The 19,638-nt window shown below is 44.0% G+C and overlaps 1 long non-coding RNA gene across 3 annotated transcripts; it reads right to left on the bottom strand.

Annotated features, from left to right (window-relative positions):
- Positions 1–446: 446 nt before the first annotated feature.
- LOC117801930 lies at positions 447–19,512 on the bottom strand. Of its 3 annotated transcripts, none has more exons than XR_004624773.1 (2): positions 18,978–19,512; positions 447–699 (listed from the first exon to the last, which is right to left on the bottom strand). It is a non-coding gene; the product is annotated as an uncharacterized LOC117801930 (long non-coding RNA). The 3 variants fall into 3 exon arrangements; XR_004624774.1 differs by lacking the exon at positions 18,978–19,512 and adding an exon at positions 18,699–18,957; XR_004624775.1 differs by lacking the exon at positions 18,978–19,512 and adding an exon at positions 15,428–16,043.
- Positions 19,513–19,638: the final 126 nt, after the last annotated feature.

Below are 19,638 nucleotides of genomic sequence, written 5' to 3'. Positions count from 1 at the left end.
AGTCCAGTGACAGGAGAGTTGGACAGTGGAGAGCAACTCTACAAAGATTTGTGTAAAGCACTCCTTATGGCAAAACATTGTCTCTAGTCTTGATGAGCAGAAGTCTTTGTGAGAAATATGAAGGCTAAAGTCATGAAATACTTGAAGTTTGTGAGAAGCTAGAATATTAAAAATACTGCCACATAAGATTATTTCATATTTAAGGAGATGAGGATCTGCATATGAATAGGCACATCTTACTGCATCATTTAAGACTATTGAAGGTTTTGGGCGCCTGGGTGGCTCAGTCGGTTAAGCATCTTCCTTCAGCTCAGGTCATGATCCCAGGGTCCTGAGATCGAGTCCTGCATCTGGCTCCCTGCTTAGCCAGGAGTCTGCTTCTCCCTCTGCCCCTCCTCTTACTCATGCTCTCTCTCCCCCTCACAAAAATAAACAAATACATAATCTTTTAAAAAAAGGTTTTAATTTTTAAAAAATCTTTCTTCATGTGGTTTTGAACACCCAGCCCTCTCCATTTTTCTTGACTTCTGTCTACCTGCTTTGATTCATTTTCTCAGGGATACGAGGATGGTCCTTGAGCTGTGTGGCTTTTGCAGGTGAGCTTGAACTCTTCCCCCAACAGGGTTTCTCAGCTTCTCTAGTCCTCTCTAGGGGCTTCTCCAAAACCATGTCAGCAGTTTTCTAGAGGTTGAACTGGAGCTAAACCAAACAAACAAACAAACAAACAAAAAACAGAACTAACTTAATCTAATGAAAAACTCAGGAAAAAATTTAAAAACTTTAAAAATGAATACAATGTCTTAAAATGTAAAACCTGGAGATCCTTTGACATATTAATGCAATTTCTAGAAATCTAGTAAAAGAAATATACTGACAAATGTGCAGAGATATGTGTACAGAAATAATTGCCAAAAATGTGTTTTTATATATGAAGCAGTGAAAACAACCTAAATGTCTATTGGTAAAGAAATAAATTACGGCACATCTGTTCTATGAAATACCGTGGAAGGATAAAATATCTCTGTGTGTACTGAGGTTAAAATATCTCCCAGATACAGCACTGGGTAAAAAAGCAAGATGCAAGAAATAAAACTAGATCCAAAGGGAGAAACATAACACTGTTAACAGTGGCTCTCAGGGAGAAATGGGCTGGATCTGGGGTGTAAGGAACTTTCAGTTTTTACTTTACATACTCAAATATTATTTGCAAGTTTTAAGTAAAGAGCATGTATTATTTTTGTAATAAGCATTTCAAATATTTTAATAAAAATGGCCCCTTGGAAAGAAAGTGACTCCTATTATTTCTTATAAAGCATGGATTCTACAGGATTTTTCAAAATCCTGGTATTATTATGCCTTAAAAAACAAACCCTGAGATCAAGGATCCAGAGCTACTTGACCACATTTAATAAATGATAAGGTAGCTTAAAAACATTGAGCCAACATATATGTAGAAAAACACATGTAAAAACACCAAGAGCTCAGCATAGGCTACTCTTCAATGAACGTCCATTTTCCTTTAAAACCCTAGTAACTTGTAAATGCCCTTTTGCGAGCGGTTAGATTTTAGGTGTCAGGTTTTTAGCTCCTTGGAGGTGATCACAAGGGAAGTACTCTGAGTACTTGCAAGTAATGTCAATGTATGCTGTGTACACACACACATATATACACACACGAATGTAAAGACGTTTGCTGGCCGCAGCTGATTTCTAGATGTTTGCCGCAGAGGGACTGTGGTTAGGTATGCTGGATCTACTTTCAGTCCTCGTGATACGGGTCTGTGTTCTGAATGGAGAGAAGTGTGGCTGCTTGTTTCCAACATAATATTCATGCCAAGCAATCAGACTTTTTTCCAAAAAGGAAAACAAGTGAGTATCTACTGATCATACCTTAAGATTTGCCGGCACCCTCCCTCACAATACACGTGAATATTTGTGAACATCATGCACTGGGAACCACGTACCCTCTGACACGCTTTCCCAATTTAGAAATAGGCAAGGAGTGAGATTTTCACACAAGCGTACCTGTAATCCACAGGTACAAGTCTGTTCAGGCATTTCAGTTGTAGTAGTTGGCCTGATAGAGTGGTCCCACAAGAAATTGACGGTGTGAGTTTTGCTCTCCTTTAGCAGGAGAAGTTGGCAGTTGTGTCATCATATACATAGATTCTGCCCATTTGGGGTCAGTTGCTGAGAGCGGACTGTGAAGGAGAGGTGAAAAGACCTTCTAGCTTAGAAGAACGTCTTAGTCCAGGTTGTTATAATAAAATAGCATAAGCTGGATGGCTTATAAGCAGCAGAAATTTATTTCTCACAGTTCTGGAAGCTGGCAAGTCCAAGATTCAAGCCTCGGCAGATTGGGTGTCTGGTGAGAACCACTTCCCAGTTCACAGACAATTGTCTTCTCACTGTGCCCTCGTGGTGAAAGGAGCAAGGGAGCCTCCTTGGGTATCTTTTACAAGGGCACCAATCCCATTCATGAGGCTTCCACCCCCATGACCTAATTACCTCCCAAAGTCCTCACTTCCAAATACCATCACACTGGGGATTAGAGTTCAACATGGATTTTGAGGGGACACAAATGTTCAGTCTATAGCAGAGGAGAAATGATCACCTATAGAAGATCCCATGAGGGTCATCAAGTAGTTCCCCTGGTCATATAAGTGTAGACTAACAGGTGTCAGGCCCTGGGAGAGATGAATACAAGATCTTTGGTATTTCTTATGGTTTTAAAACTCTGCCTCCACCCTGTGACCGCCCTGAGAAATAAGGAGAGTAGCTTTGCATCTGAGAATGGTGCTGGTGGTGGTGGCTGTCAGTGCGACCCAGTGTTCTCCAGGAGATTATGACCATCACTCAAGTTATAAGCAAAAGTGGTTATGCAATGATGCGAACTCATAAAAATGTCCTTGTAATGGACAAATATCCACAGAACTCTTCAAGGCCAAATGTAACTGCAATACATGGGGTAGTGAAAAAGTAACTGCACGGGGTGGTATCGACTGACAAAATTTCATTTCCCTCTACATCTGGCATTAGAAGAGGGCTAATCCACTTTGGAGTAAGTACCCAGTGTTCTTAGACAATTTAATTTAAGGGGAATGGGAACCCACAGAGCAAGACGCTGAGCTTCACGATAATGAAGCACGTGGGACATAAGAGTGATCAAGTGGCTACGTGAAAATATAGGGAGAAAAGTTCTGTGTTTCAAGTCAGTGGGCCAATTCATTTCAGTTATAGGTACAAAGGTGTTTTCTTAAGGTTAACACAATGTAAGCCTTTTGAAGAGCTAATTCATTAGATACTACATTTGGCTTGTTACCTATTTTTCAATGAAGGATTTGAATGTGTATCTCTCCCTTAATTTCCATAGATGCTGCTAAGTCAGCTATTAACTTATTAGCATTCCTTCATAGCTTATTTGTCTTTTCTCTGTAGCTTTTCCAAGATGTGTTTATCTTTACATTCTATAACTTCAATACAGTGCGTCTAGGTGTGGCTTTCCAATTTATCACATTTGGTATTCATAAGGATTTCTGAATCTAAAGATTACTTCAACAGTTCTGGAAATTTTTCCTTCATTATAACTTTGGGCATGCATCTCCTTCATTATCTCTACTATTATTTTCCATAGTTCTACTTGAATGTATATTGTACCTTCTCACTCTATCTTTCCTTTCTCTTTCCCTACCTCCTATATTTTCAACCTCGTTCTTCTATGCTTTCAGAGTAGTTATTTCATATCTATCTTCCAGTTCATCAAGTCTCTCTTCACCTGTATAGTGAAATTTTTAAATGTCAGTGGTTATATTTTTCATTTATACAAGTACTAATTGGTTCTTTTAAAAAAATATATACTGGGTAATTTCTTACACTTTTAATAGCTCTTTTTATATTTTGTATCCAACATTTCTAATATCTAAATTTTTAAACTTCTGATTTCGAGTCTTGGGGTTTCTCTTGATTTCAAGCCATGACATCTTAGTTCCTCATATATTTTGTGATTTTTAATTTTGAGCTAATGTTCATTGGTATTATATCTGTAGGAATTCTTTAAGGCTGGAAATCAAGAAGCACACCTTCAGGGGAAATTTACTTGCTTCTAACAGGCACCTGGAGACACTACCCAACTCAGACTATTTTGGATTCTCAGCTTTGGATTTTCCAGCTCATATTAGTAATGGGAATTCTAACCTTAAATCCTATGAGAGTGACTCATGGTTATGAATTTCTCCGGAGAAATTTATCCTTCCTAGCATCCCAAGAGTAAGACGGGCAGTTGTATTTACTGGGCTTCTTCTCAGAGGCACTTTTTTCCTACTTCCTCTTTTCACCAAGGATATCACCTTTTGGGAGCACTAGCTTTAGGCAAAAGTCTTTGATCCTATCTCCCACATTGCTCACACCTTGAGATTTGTCTTGTCTTTCCTAAATGTAGTTTTCTCTGATTCGTGCTTTCTTGTCATTTTTGGTCCCTTGAGAATTTTCCTTTCTTGCCAATACAACTATTCATTTTTTTAATATATAATTTTTTTTCCAATTTTACTTTCTTTTTAGGCATTTTGCACTAGAGGGACCTTTTTTTAACACCTAGTATTCCATATTGCCAGAAACAGAACTTCTAATTTTCTTTTCACTAGCTGCAGCAGGTTTCTCCAACCTTTTGAATTTACCAAACAGTAAATTGTTACAAAAAAAGAATTGACAGACATAAGCTTGCCAACTTTTTATTTTGTAAAATAATAATTTAAAAACAAACAAATGCCTAACTACCACTTACTTTCATCATCATCTCGTAACAAAAAGTTGAGAAGACATTATGAAAGAAACAGCTTTTAACTTAAACTTATTTTGCATTTTGCTGAGATTGGTGACAACTTTGTCATAGACCATCATTGGTCCATGGGCTTAGCAACTGGGAACCACTAAGCTATGTCAGATGCCATGAAAACTACTTTATCTGAAAGTGTACTCACTGTAAAATCTATTAACCAGAAACTCCACCCACCAACATCAAGCCAAATGGCAACTGGGCTAATGCCATTAAATTTATTTGTTTGCAGTTGAGCAAATAACTCCCAGTTTATGAAAAACAGAAATAAACATAGGATGTGAAGTCTGAATCTTGAGTCCCTCCTCCTCTTGGGAAAAATCACTTTAGCTCTCAGCCTCATTGTCTTCATCTGCAGATATTTTGAAGACTGATAAGAGGAGTGTTCTTTGGAGTGATTACCTTCTCTATTACGGCCCTCCCTTCCAAAATACAAACTGAATTCCCTCAAAAGGAATAAACACCAAACTCCACACAATAAAACTCTCTCCATTATGGATCTAGAGCAGGAAGTGTGTTTCATTGGATCTTTTCATTCCTATCACGAAGGAAGAAATTAGGGTGAACTAAGACTTTCAGGAGAAGAAAATTTGCTGGCAAGAAAGATAACCCCACCAAAATTTAAGCTCTACAGAAGCTGAGACTTTGTTCGTGGCAATATCCCGAATACCTATAACAGTGCTTGGCACACTGGGAATGTTCAATGAGTGAGGAATAAGAAAACAGATCAGAGCTTTACAACAAAATGAGCCACAGTGAAATTATTACCAACATCACCCAACAGGAGCAGAAATCCTGGGTCCCTCTTCATAGTCTCCCCCCTTCCCTCACTCCTCCCCATCCTTCCTACCATGCAGTGCTTCTCCAATAAGTTCTACAGTCCCAGAGACAGAACCAGGCTTTAGGAGAAAAAGGCAGAATCAAAGAATATCCTACGCCACCCTTTTAGAGTCCTTGCATTCTGTGCACAAGGCTGTCTTGCAATAACTGCTTTGTACGGTGCTCTGTGGTGGCTCTGAAGGCCTGCAAGACCATCAACCAACTGGGTAGAGGATGGTCAGATAATATCCATGAATAACAATACTAGTTAACATTCATCGAGCATTTTCATTATGCCAGGCTCTATGCTAATGCCTTTATAGGAATTATCTCATTTAATTCTCAGAGCAACCCACTGAGTTTGGTACTATTAATCCTCATTTTATAGACACAGAATCTGAAGCTTGGAAAGGTGAAATAGCTCACCTGGGGTCACATAGCTAATACTCTGACTGCAAAATCCGTGCTCTTAACCATGGCGCTATATATAATACAGACTGTATACGACTTCAGAGTCTTTGGCATGGGTTATATGGAAGCATATCCATATTGTAATGTGACTTTTCTTAAATATAACCATTCCTTTTGATTTTCTTATGCTAGTATATAAGTTGAAAAGATAAATACAAAAAAAGAAAACCAAGTCTAAAAATGAAAATAGTGTTTGAAATGACTAGAGAGAAAAGAACAAAAACTGCTTCTTTCTTATATTGTTTTCTTCCTCCTCTAAATATCTAAATATCTCTTCTTTACCACCACCATCCTCTATCTGGTTATCATTTCTTACCTTCACTACTACTGCGAGGCTTTCTACCTGATCTCCCTGTACCCACTTTAGCTCCTCCCCATCTTCTCAATCCCTCAAGAAAGCAAGCATGGGACTGATAATAAAGCATCATCTAATCTTGTCCATCTTCCCACTTAAAACCCTTTTCAATGGCTTCCCTATACGCTTAGGAGAAAGCAAAAGTCCCTAGTGGAGCAAATAAAGCTATGCCTGTCCAGCCCCTGCCCATCCCCCAGCCACACCGTCTTTCGTTACTTCTACTTCAGTGACTAGGCTTTTGCACATCCTGTTCTCTCTCGCACAATGTGCTCTTCCATCACTTCACCTAGTGGAGGCTGACCCATTCTTAAGACTGCTTACCCTTTTATCACCATGCAGGCCGTGCACACGCCTGCTGCACGACAGGAGTTCAACAGGTATGGTTAAGTGATGAATAAAGGGAACAAACCCACGGTTGTCCACATGCCAGGTCTCTTGGTATCTAGTTTTCACTCTGAATCCTCCTGAATGGTGATGCTGGAATTCTTTCACCTCCTGCCTCTGCCACAGTTGACTCAGGATCTGGCTCAGACTGAGCCTGCAGGTGGATCTCATGATCCAATCCCACCGGGGAAGACAAAGCCCATCTCAGAGCTGCTCGGTGAGGTAATCAGGTGGAGTGATCTGCGTCTCTCAGGAAATCTTGAAGCTAAAATCAACCACTGAGTTACCAGAAAGTTGGGAAGACACTGGGTGGTATGCACACACACCCCTAATTAACTCAGTAATTGGTCAACATCATAACTTCCAGCACAATTAGAACAACCTGGTGAGCCATTCTTGAGTTCCTGCTCTTGAAATCTCAACTGCTTTCTCTGGCCTCTGAGGCTCAGCTACCACTCTGAATTCTGTACTTCCATTACTCCTCTCTCATCTCCCACTGCACTCCAGAGTATTCTCTGTTGGCTGTGGCTGGCCTTTCCCGTCACGTCCTCATCAGCTCCTTGTCCTTGTCCAGGTCCCACAACCTTTGAAAAAGTACCCAAATCCCTGACCCTGCAGGGCCAGAAGGATCTAAGTTTCCGTCCCCAAGGCCCTCATCCTGCTAATTAAAACGATGGGAGTTGAACATATTCTTTGGCTTCAAATCTCCCAGTTGTACCTGATTAGACCTGGGAGGGATACACACCTGTACCAGATACTGTAATTAGCTTGTTCCAGATTTATTCCAACCTCCTCCCAGTATGCTTTCCTGTGCTGAAGAGTCCAGAAAGCCAAAAACTGTATTTCCCAGGCTCCCTTGCAGCTAGGATTCCAGAAAGACTCCAGTTTCACCACATAAACTTGAAGCAGACAGAAAGCACCCATCCGTTTGTCAGCCAGGACTGAGGCAGAGGCAGCATTTTCTGGAGTCAGCAGCGCCCTAATTCAGTGGCCTGCTGCCGCAGAAATGCAGCTGCTTGGATTACGGCTGACGTTTGTATGACTTTGGAGCCTGAAAGCATTCTTGGAAGCTCATCCTAGAACCAGATCTTCTAGCCAATATCTGGTAATATTAGTCTCGGTAATATTTCTGCTTCAATTCACTAGAGTGGTTTCTGTTGTATGAAGCTGAGTTCACCAATACAAAGCTCAGAGTGACTGCAAGCCCCTGGGCCACCAGGCACAGACTTGTTCAGTCTACTCAACCTTGATCCAGGCCCAGGCAGTTTCCCATCTGTGAACATCAGTCCCTGGTCAACACTGTTAAGAGTCCTTAAAGTATGTGGGCAGCACCCATGCCACACAGCAAGCCCATGTCCAGCCTTATACCAGACTAAAGGATCATTCCCAGGAATGATCACCCAGAGGCCAGGCCTTAAACTGCTGCCTCCAATGGCCTTTTTTGCTGTCCCTATTTATGGACTCTGCACTTTTTGTTTGTCCCATGAGTCAGCTTATGGACCCTCTCAAAGAACTCCTTGTTACCCCTACTTCTTAAGCCATGAAACAAAGTTTTAAACTACTTTAACCAATCCCTTCAAATGTAAATCAATATCCCTCTTCCATGCCCACAGCTCTCTGTGTCCACTCCAAGGTGGAGTTTGTCACATTGTGTTATAATTACCTGTTTCACTTCTCTGTCACTCCCACTAGACTGTTTCTACATTAGAGTGAGGTCAAGGCCTGTTTCATGGCGTATTGACTCCTAGTGCTAAACAGCATGTTTGGCATGTGGTAAATACTCAACAAATAGTTCTAGAAGTTGTTAATGAATACATGAGCATGTGATGTTAATGCGATGTTTCTTGCTAAATTCCAGGGTCTTTCCCCAGTTCTCTAAATCCCCAGCCAATCAACAAAGCACTACTACAGGGAGAGAGAGAATTGCCAGAAGTCCACTACTTGGACAAATAGACTATTCTGGAATCTATCAATCATATAAAAATTGCATAATTTCATGCTTCCTCTGGGAGATGTCAAAACTCCATGAAGGTAAGTTATTGTGTAACCTCTACAGAGCCTTTTCTCTATGTTATGATTTTCCTGGGCTGGGAATTAAATATATCTCACTATTATCTATTAAGGCATAATTGTAATGAGATTTCTGAAATGCAAAATAAAATTCTTTGGCCATATCAAAGCCCTCCTTGGCAGCTCCTTGTCTTGAAGATTGGCACTCACAGATCTCCAGTCACACCCATGTTCCTGCTCATAGCAAGCAACACACAAATGAATAGCAAATGGTGTCAGAAAAACAATCCAGAGCACCTGTGTGTGTTTGTTTGCTTTTGGCATTTCATTCAACTGCTAGCTATAAATTAATTATCCCAGTCAAAATTAATTTCTCCCTCTTCTGTTGCCCAATAGCACATTCTTTACTTTGCAATTTTAGCACCTAGGACATTTCCCATGTATTGCAGAGTTAGGTTCACCAGTATACTTGTTAAGGAAATGTTACACCATTTATTCAAAGACTGGAAGAGAACCACAAACTATCATTGAGATGAGGGTCCTAGGTGGTTAATTAGCTTTACTCACTAACTAAGTGACTAGTTCTCACACACCAGGCTCAAAGCACTTGGATTCAAATTTATTCTACAGCAATATTATAAATGATATTCATTACATTTGTATAAGCTTTAGGCTTATACACTGTTCCCCAAAGAGTGTGTCTCAGCCACTTGAATCAGAATCACCCACAGTTGTAATTAGTACATGCAGATTCCTAGGCTCCTCAGTGGAGCTACAGAATCAGAGGTCCCATCCGGAAGAGGGAACACAATAGCATAAAATCCATTCTGAGACCAGTCTCTTGGGTAGTCCACTGTTTTGCCAAACCTGGGCCTGCACATTATAGGTATTCAATAAATTGTTGTTGCTGCTGCTGCTTTTAAATTCTTTTGCCCACTGAGGTTTGAGAGCTACTGATTAAGTACATAACTCACCACGATAAGCGAAGTAAGTATAGATAATAAAAGCAAATAATAAATAAGTTTTAAAATGTTACTAAAATAAAAAAGAAAAGAAGACAGGTAGGTATGAACAAAGGCTTAGGAAACACCAAGGTGGAGGCAATCAATTCTATGCAGAAGGCTCTAGAAATACATTTAGAGCAGATTATAGTAGAATGGGTCATTCAGAATGCCCTGGAATTAGCCAATCAGAGAAGCAACACAAAAACACTGTGGATGGGAGAATGTGAGCTGGCTTGGGTGTCAGAGATGGGCAGGTCTCTCAAGATAGCTTAGGAGGCAGAGGGCAGAGTGCGGGGAAGGGAGATTGGTAGGAGGTGAGGCTGGCTGTAATGAGTGGGGACAGACTGCGAGGCGTCTTGGCCATCTGTGCTTTCCCCTGTATTCTCAGAGCTGTTAGGGATCTCAAGAGGCAAACTAGCATAGCTGCCCTCTCACCCACCAACAGGGTGCTCTCAGACACAGAGCTTCCACGTGCTCAGGGGTTTTCAGTGTGTTGTTGGCCTTACACGGCCTCCAAGTGACCTTTGCATTTACTTGGAGGCCTGTTACATTAACCAGTCAAGTCAGAGAGCCTCCATATGCTGCAATCTGCGGTGGCCACTGTGACTTTCAAACATACTAGGTGTGCCTGGCTTATGATTTATCTGAAAAGGAATCACAGCTGTGGCCATGAGTAATTTTCGGTGTCCATGGTTTTAGGGCCCAACAGTATGTTCTGAGAAACCAGTTTCCACCATGGGCAGAGCCCAGCTCCCGGGACTGATCATTTGTTCAAGCTTCAGAATGAAGAAAGTTGAGGTAAGGCTGGGTAGCAGGTGTGGCCTGACCAGAGTTGCTGAGGGCACTGTAGATCTTGGTGGAAAGGGTGGGCTCCCTTTCTCCCTGCCTCCCAATGAGGAAGGTGAGGCAGGTCCCCTCCTACAACATTCAGACTTCAGTCCCAGGAACTCAGGCAGAAGTGATGTCTGTAGGAGGAAGGAAAAACCTCACTACACCACAAGAAAGGTGGGAAAGACTCAAATCGAAGGTTTATTCTGGACCTTTCCCTGTGATTCCACCGGGAGGGGAAAAGCACACTGAGCAGTGTCCTGACACTATTTTCACCTCCTTGCTGGCGTGTTTCTGCCTCCAGGGGGGTCCTGTCCCTCCAATCTTCAATGGAGCCAGCGAAACATAGTCCTTTGCTCAACACCAACCCATCCTCCTATGCCCCTGAGCTGAATCTTTCCCATAAGGAGGTCCACACTCAAAAATTCCTAAATCCTGACCAGACCCTCTGCACGAAGGGCCTCCCTGAATCCTCCCAACAATCTCATGAGGTCCAAACTGTTACTATCTCTGTACTACTAAAGAGGAAACTATGATGCAGAGAGGTGATGTCATCCATCCACAGTCATCAGTCCCTGCACAGCAGCAGAGCGGGGCTGTGAACTCAGGTGTTGTGACTCCATGACCATATGCTTAGCTTCTACATGTGGTCGAGCTCCTACATGTGGCATGCTGCTTCCCCGGCAGAAACGAAGCTTGCTCATGAAAGCAACACAGGTCCATTGTGGGAAATTTGGAAAAATATCAAAAAGGTACAAAAAGGAAATAAAAATCATCCACAACCCCACTACTTTTACCTTTTGGGGAATGGTATAAATTAAAAACTGAAAATTCCTTCTTATCTCTAACTTTAGCTCTCAAAGGTATCCACTGTCTTTCCAGAGTTTCTTCTTTAATGTTTACACAAATATGTGTAGGTATATACATACACCTACAGCAATTTTTAAATAATAATAAGCCTTTGCACATTACGCAATAAGATTATTCTGCCTGTTGCTTTTTCCCCCACTTAATACAACATCTATTCAAGCCTTTTTTAGTGATTGCATAGTAATCCACTGTCTGCTGACCCATAATTTACTCAACCAGGCCTACAGTAAATATCTTTGTCCGTATATCTTTATGTACCCTTGCCAGCGGTTCTATAAGATACACTCCAACAAGGGGCTCCCAGAGCGTGTGCATTTTTCATCTTGCTAATTGTCAGATTACCCAGTGGATCTTTAATTCTTTACCTTATGATGGCAAAGAGGGGATTGTTGGGAATGAAGTACATGCATTATGTAATGAGAATCACACATAGCTTAGTGAAGCATTGTCAGTGACACTGAATGAGTGATATGAAAGGGGCTCCTCTTGTACATTTCAAGCGCTTCCTAAGAAACCATTGGAGAAATGCCTTCTCTTGCTGTGGGCAAGAGAATGTGTCTCTTTCTGGCCTCTCTGGAATTCTCTCCGCTGGCCACTGCTTCTGTCCCATGTGAGCCCACGCTGAGGTGTGTCCCATCTGGTGTATGTGACTTTATATACTCTTTTCTGAAAATGCACATTCTTGATACCTATGCTTTCCCAATATCTACTTCAAATACCAAATCTTTGCCAACAGATCCCCTCAAATGTCTGTTCCCTGCAATTCCCTCAGAGAAAGCTCGCCACCGATTCTGCTGCTTATCTGCCTGGCTTGCGTGTCTGCTCCCGAGCTGTCGAATCTGAGGACTTGTGGCCTCTGATCAGTGAGAGAAGGGCAGGGTCGCTGTTCTCTCAGAAAGAGTAACTTCAGATTGAGTTGGACCTGCTCAGACTCTCCAAGTTCCCTCCTGAGTGGCTTCTACCCTAACCTGCTCGCACTCCCCAGCCTGCCCACCAAAAGCCCACCTCCTTGGGACCCTCTACAGTCAGCCCAAGCCGGGACACCTACTCTTCAGATAAGCACTAACCCCTTCACTAGACACACAGCTCCTGGTATTAGATAGCCCCTCTGCCTGAAAGGCCGTGTAGCCAAATGCAGAGCATGTGGGACCCTGGAATCAGAAAGTTGGTGGTTTGAATCCTGACTCTTAACCCTGTTGGCTGTGTAATCTTAAGCAAGGCACTTAACCTCTCTGTGCCTGAATTTCCTCAATTATAAAGTAGGGGTAATGAAAAGAAGGCACAGAACCGTTGAGAACAGCTGGTGCAGCGTGCCTGGCGCACATAGACATAATAACCTGTAGCTATTCTTAATATCATCCCACAGCCAAGCTTCTCAAGTGACACGTTACTGGTAACGTCATCGAAAATTTTAGGATTGTTTCAAATTTAGGAATCTTATCAAACTTCTTTCATACACAAGCCTTGAAAGAGGTTCCGAATCTTAAGCTCCATTAGCCTTAGATTCAGCCCCGCTCGGCTGGTGGTACATAATGAGGTGGGACCCTTCTGCACGGCTGGAGTCGTGTGACGAATACAGCCCTTTCCGAGATGGTCACAGCTCCAAGGAGGGATGGTCAGGACCTGCGATCTTTAAATACTCATTCAACTATGAGACTCACTCAGCCAGCCTTGCCCATTTCAGAACCAGGATCAGGGAGGGACGCCTGGGGGGCTCAGTCGGTTAAGCCTCTGCCTTCGGCTCAGGTCATGATCCCAGGGTCCTAGAATCAAGTCCTGCATCAGGCTCCCTGCTCTGCGGAGAACATGCTTCTCCCTCTGCCTGCTGCTCTCCCTGCTTATGCTTGCTCTCTCTCTCTTTCTGACAAATAAAATCTTAAAAAAAAAAAAAAACAACAGGATCAGAGAGTGACGGAGCTGAGGTCAGGCGGCCAGCCAGCTAGCTGGTGTGCAGACATATCGCAGAAAGGGTATTCCAGGCTTGGCGTTCCTCCTACTGTCGTCCCCAACCTGGTGGAGGTGGGGGCGTGGTTAAGAAAGCTTTTGGTTACTGCTGCATCTGCGAGGGAAGACGCTCTACTGACATCACTGAGGCACATGCCCCAGGTACCACGTAACCTGCATTGCTTGGGACAGTCCCACCCAGTGAAGAATTGTCACCCCCCCCCAAATGCCAGTAACACTCCTCTTGAGAACCATCTGTAGGGCTTGGACCACAATAAGGTGTTATTATTGTTTCCCATCCCAGTGAACCAGGGGGGCGCGTGGGGTAAGCCGTCAGGGTTATCCCTTTAGCCTGGAGGCTAGGTTAGAGTTCTAGATACCCCACCCTGTGCCTCCTTCCCTGAGCACCACAAAAGTGCTCACTGGGCTACCAGCTCAGAGGGGGCAGAAGGCAAATGCATACTGTCTGATCTATAAAGTTTACTTCAAACCCCCACGTCATACCCTTGCTGGTGAACTGCCATTTGGCATCCTGCCTACAGGCTTAAAAAAAGTCAAATCAAGGAAAAACCCCAGCCACTGAACCTTGGGTGTCCCCAGGGAAATATAACCCACTAGTTCCACAGCCCTATAATGCCACCGATTCTCTCTCCACTTTCTCTGCCCCCATCCCCAGGGCTTGAAGTGTGCCAAATATAAGTCTTATCACAGGAACCCAAGAAAATAATAATTAATGAGCCAACGCTTTCTGAGTGCTTGCTCTGTGCCAGGCTCTGGCACTTTACAGACATTATTGCTCTTAATCCCAAGTAGCATAAAATACAGCTCACATGAGAGAAAGGCAATGTGGTTTGTGCTAATCCCGCCCCTCGGCCTTCGTGGGTGAGTCACTCTTGGACTGAGGCTGTGCTCTGGGTCCCTGCACTCCCAGAATCCCTCAGGTGTCTCAGCAGCTCAGGGAGTCAGGGGCCCACACAGGGAGGATTTATCTCCCTCATGTCTTCTGCCATTAGCAGAGATAAATCCAGGTATTGTCATTACGGTAATGGCCTCTGTGACTAAGATGAGTTAAATAGAAAGTCAGTGAATGTCAAATATCTTGAAAAATCTATTCACCATGAAGTCACCTTCTAATGTGTTCTGAGGAAACAATAACATCCATTTCCACTGCAGACACTACTCTCCATGGTAAATAATATCACTAGGTGACTCTATCCTGTAAGTCCCCAGAAATTGTTTCTAATTATTGTCAGAGGCACATCAATTACCAATAGAGCCTCCAGGCAGCCCTCGTCATGGCTCTGATTAGAAACATGTTTTTCTTCCATTTCTTCTGTCAAGCCTCTCAGCCCTCTCCATATTTAATTGCTCCGTCTTGGCTGCAGACCTGCACCGCTCACGCTGCTGTCTGAACCACGCCTCTCGCGGCTCAGTCGGCACCTCAGTCTGGTCTCGGCCATCGGTCTCGGCCCACACCTCACCCTCCCTGAGAAGTTCCTCAGCACCTGTGGAGGACTCACTCTGTCCCTTCAAAAAAACAAGAGCTCTGGTGACCGGGGTTGAAGCTGATAAAACTGCTTCAGTTGAGAACAAAGACACAAACTCGCGCTGGGCCGGCATCTGTGATAAGCACAGGTCCAGGTCGTAGTTCTCATCGAAGCCTCAGAACAACCCTGTGAGGGAGGTACAGCTACTGTCTCCATTTTACATTTGACAAAACTAAGGCACAATGAGGTGAAGTCACTCTCCCCCGAGCCACGTAACTAACAAATGGAGGACCAGCTACCCCCCAGATGGGGTCATCCTCACTTCCATTTCTCTCAAGCATCTCTCAAGCCCGGCGGTGAGCCGGACTTCCTCTTTACTGTCCCTCTCCCTCCTTATTCCTCGCCTCTGCATCCCTCGCACTTACTCTTTGAAGATTCTACTTGAGTTGGACTCTTTCCAAAGCCGCTTCCATCACAGTTCTTGGTGCTTTCCACATCCAACTAGGCTTCACAGAGTTGGGCTTCAGGGAACACCAGCATGTGAACTACAACAGGAAGTTGATTTGGTTCTACCCCACCTCAGCTGGCCCCCCATTCATCTGCTGCCTAGACTTCACCACCCACTACAACTGTGACTGTGCTCTGCTTCAGATCTCCCTCTCGGACCAGGGTCTCTTCTCCTTCCAGCTCATCTTTTCCAGTGTTGCAGCTCCAGCCATTCTTGGACCACACCAGGACCTATGAACCACGGCTCCTGGTACCCTTTTATTGTCCCTCACCCCTTCACAACCTCCTGCACTCCTAACCCAACTTCCCTGGGCCAGCATGGCGTTACTCCTTGTGTATACCTGCCTCAACCCACTCTCCCTTCATCGTGCTCAGCGGGTAAATCCCTAAGCTGAGTTCAAGCCAGCTCTCCCCTGACTCCGTGCCTATATGCAGGCAGCTGAGCATGACTGAAGAAAACAACCACACTGACTGCTCTCCCTTTAGTTGTTACCACAAACCTCAAGGGGACCCCGTGCCGCCCGGCAGCCTACATACAGTATTACCCATGTCCACTCACCTTCCCAGGACTCTTCCACCTCTTCTCCCTCCAAACCTCCAACACCTTCTCTCTCCCCTCGGGGGGTCACAGCTAATAACTTCACCTCCCACGTCACTAAGAAACTGGAGCAATCAGAAGAATTTGAACAAGTTTCTACCATCACACCTGCCCGTCTTTCTGCATTTCTGCCCATGCGCTTTCCCTGCCCTCTCGTTGCTCCGGGTGGACTGTCCATCTGCTATCTAAAGCCAACTCTTCCATTTAGCACTCGATCCCACCCCCTCATGCCTACCCAAGGATACAGCTTTAGTACCAGCTTCCTCCTCTTGGAACCCCCATGTAAACATGATGTTACTTCTTCAATCAAAAACACAAACAAACAACTCCCTCTGACTCCACATCTAAGCCAAACTGCTGCTCCATTTCTGTTCCCCTTTACAAACTCATTCAGATGGTTGTCTTTATGCCCTCTCTCCCCTTCTCTTCTGTCTTTTCCTGAACACATCCCAAGTAGGCTTGTGCTCCCTCCCTTCACCTGAAACAGCTCTTGTCAAAGGCACCCATGACCTCCCATTGCGGAGTGCAGTGATAAATTCTGCTTCTAACTTGAACTGCCAGCAGTATTTGACTCGGGTGTTCACACCTTCCTTAAGATGCTTGTTTCCCTTCCGTTCCGGGACACCGCTCTCACTCGTTGACCACCCCAGTCTCCTGTGCTTATTCCTCAGGGTCACCCTCAACAGTTAGATGTGGCCATCTCCTAGGTTTTCAGATCTTTCCCTCCTCTAGCTGCAATCATCCCTCAGGTGACAGGTCCAGCCTAGACCTGTCCGTTGCCATCCAGACTCATGTAGTCAACCGGTCTCCTCTCTGTTCCTGGGACACACTGAGCACACTCCCGCCCCCGTGGCTTTGTGTCTACTGTTCTCTCTTCTTCGATTCGTCCCCCCAGAGAGCTTGTCCCTTTCAGTGTCTACTGAAGAATCACCGCAGAAGTCAGCTTTGTATTTGCAACAACAGGGATAGACAACCCTGGAGGGTATTATGCTACGTGAAATAAGTCAGACGGAGAAAGACAAATACCGTATGATCTCACTTCCATGTGGAATCTAAAAAACAAAACAAATGAACTAACCAAACAGAAACTGACTCACAGATCCAGGGAACAAACTGTTGGCTCCCAGAGTAGGGGGGAGTTGGGGGCCTGGTGAAATAACTAAGGGGATTAAGAGGTATAAACTTCCAGTTATAAAATAAATAAGTCACAGGGATGTAATGCACAGCATAGGGAATATAGTCAGTAATATTGTAATAACTTTGTATGGTGACAGATGGTAACTAGACTTATCATGGGGATCATTTCATAATGTATAAAAATATTGAATCACTGTGATGTACACCTGAAACTAATAGGATATTGTATGTCAATTATACTTCAATTAAAAAAAAAGAAGTGAGCCCTTCACTGCCTAATTGATCTAACATTGAACCACCATTACCTTCACCACCTGTTCTCCCTAGCCCCCACGCCAATGTGTTTTTCTCCATAGCATTTATCCCTATCTGGAATCTTATATATTCAGTTGCTTATTTATCTATATTTGTCTCCCTTCACTGGAACCCACATTACAAAGAGAGCTTGAACTGCTTTTTCCTTAGCATCTAGAATAGTATCTGGTTCATAGTGGGCACTCCTTTCAAGTGTATTGTGAATGATGGAATTTGGGGTTGGAACCCACGCAGTCTACCTCCAGTGGCACTGGGTCAGAACAGTAGAAGAGGGACATCCTTGGCACCAGGGCCTCCAAGAACTGTTCAAGAATATGAAGGATTGGAGGTTCCACCTAGTAAGGGCAGAGCCAAAAGAACAAAAGCTATTTATTATAACCTTATTTTTGCCCTGTCTGGCAGGCTGAGAAACCCAAGTTACATATCTCTGGTATTATGAGAGATTCAAAACACCCTTGTATCCTGAGAACATCATTTGACCTGACATGTAACTGCATCCGTAGATCACTGTGGGTTTCTTCTGAGCCTTTTTTTTTTTAACTCAGCAGTTTCCATTCCAGCTGCCATATGTTCACTCCACCTCCAACCTACCCTGAGGTCTTCTTCCCCATCTGAGCACACCTGTGCGCGTCCATGGATAAATCCACGCCCATGCAGACGGGGACATCTTGCCCTGCAAATGCGTCTGTAACGCTATCACCACAACTGTCATTTGAGCAGAGCTAGATGGAATCAGAAAACTCATTGGTCTACTGAAATAAGGATGGATTTTTCAGCCATGCTCCCTCTTCAGAAAAAAAAAAAAAGCTAACTTTTTTTTTTCCCCCCGCATTCACCTAGATATTCATGCCAGGACTTGCATGAGAAAAACACTTCTTTCTGACCCCTGTAGTGATCAACCGATGCCTCGAAGCAGGAAATTTGATTGCCCTCATCTCAGGCTGATTCTCTGTTTACCAATCACAAAATGACTCAACCCCTTTTTAAAAGCCAGCTGTGACCATTGACTCTGTGACCTCCTGCGGTGCTGAGCTCAGTTTAAAAAATAATAATGATAAAATAACAAAGGTTATCGAAGCTATTATGCTTCCATTCCCAACCCTTCGGGGGCAGGAGGAAATAAAGCAAGTGGGCCAGACCTGAGGAGTTGATGACACACATTTCCCCACTCCAGAAGCATCCTGTAACTTGTCCCACACCAGCCGTGACTTCCCAGTAAGGCTCTCCTCCCTGCTGTTCGCCATCAGCAAGAGCGTGCTGACACGCAGGCTCAAGAGCGGCGCCGAAACTTATCGAGTGTGTCCTTCCTGCCTCCACCCTCACAGCCTGCCAGCCTCTGTTGCCACGCGGCTCTTGCTCATTCACTCGCTGCTCACACTAATCGAGAAGATAATCAAAGAAAGACTCCACTGACTCACCCCTGCCTAGCCCAGCGCGGGGATTGGTCAAGCCTGTGCGTTAAATAGGACCAGATTCGAATCTATTCTTTTCACCCGGCTCACAGGCTCGCGCTCGCGCTCTCTTCCTCTCTTTCATTTTTCAAAAAATAAATAAATGAATTCTGGGCTGGCTGAAGATTTCAGCAATGTGGCTCCGTGCAGATGGATCCTGCTGAAGCTGGTGCGGGCTCTCTGGGGAGTAGCATGAAATGCTGGTTTTCAAAACCTGAGCAGCGTGTAAATGGCAGCTAAAAAGGAAATGCAGATTGGTGCTGAGTGTTAATTGTCTCTTCCTCTCTTCTTCACACACTTCAGAGACTGTGTGGTGGCAGAAGACAGGAAAGCGGGCCTGCCCCCTCATGGGGTGGGCTCTTTTCTTTCAAGCTGGACTGAGAGAATAACACCTAGAGTCCAAGTCAAAACATGGAATGGGATTTTTTTTTCTTTATTCTTTTTTTTTTTTTTCAAGTTCTCATCTGATGAAAGTCAGGGAGGTGGCACCAAGCTTGTAATGAAAGTAAGATTCTGCCGAGAATGAGTCGATGAGATGTGACACAGAAAGGGGAAGCAGGATGTCTTTGTTTTGAAATGACAGGCGATAAGCTATGGGGGTGCCTGGTGAGATTTTAGTCCATAACTA

Source organism: Ailuropoda melanoleuca, chromosome 1, assembly GCF_002007445.2.
Source record: "Ailuropoda melanoleuca isolate Jingjing chromosome 1, ASM200744v2, whole genome shotgun sequence".
NCBI lineage: Eukaryota > Metazoa > Chordata > Mammalia > Carnivora > Ursidae > Ailuropoda > Ailuropoda melanoleuca.
The sequence above is the reverse complement of the archived record's forward strand: the minus strand, read 5'-3'. Positions and strand labels throughout refer to the sequence as shown.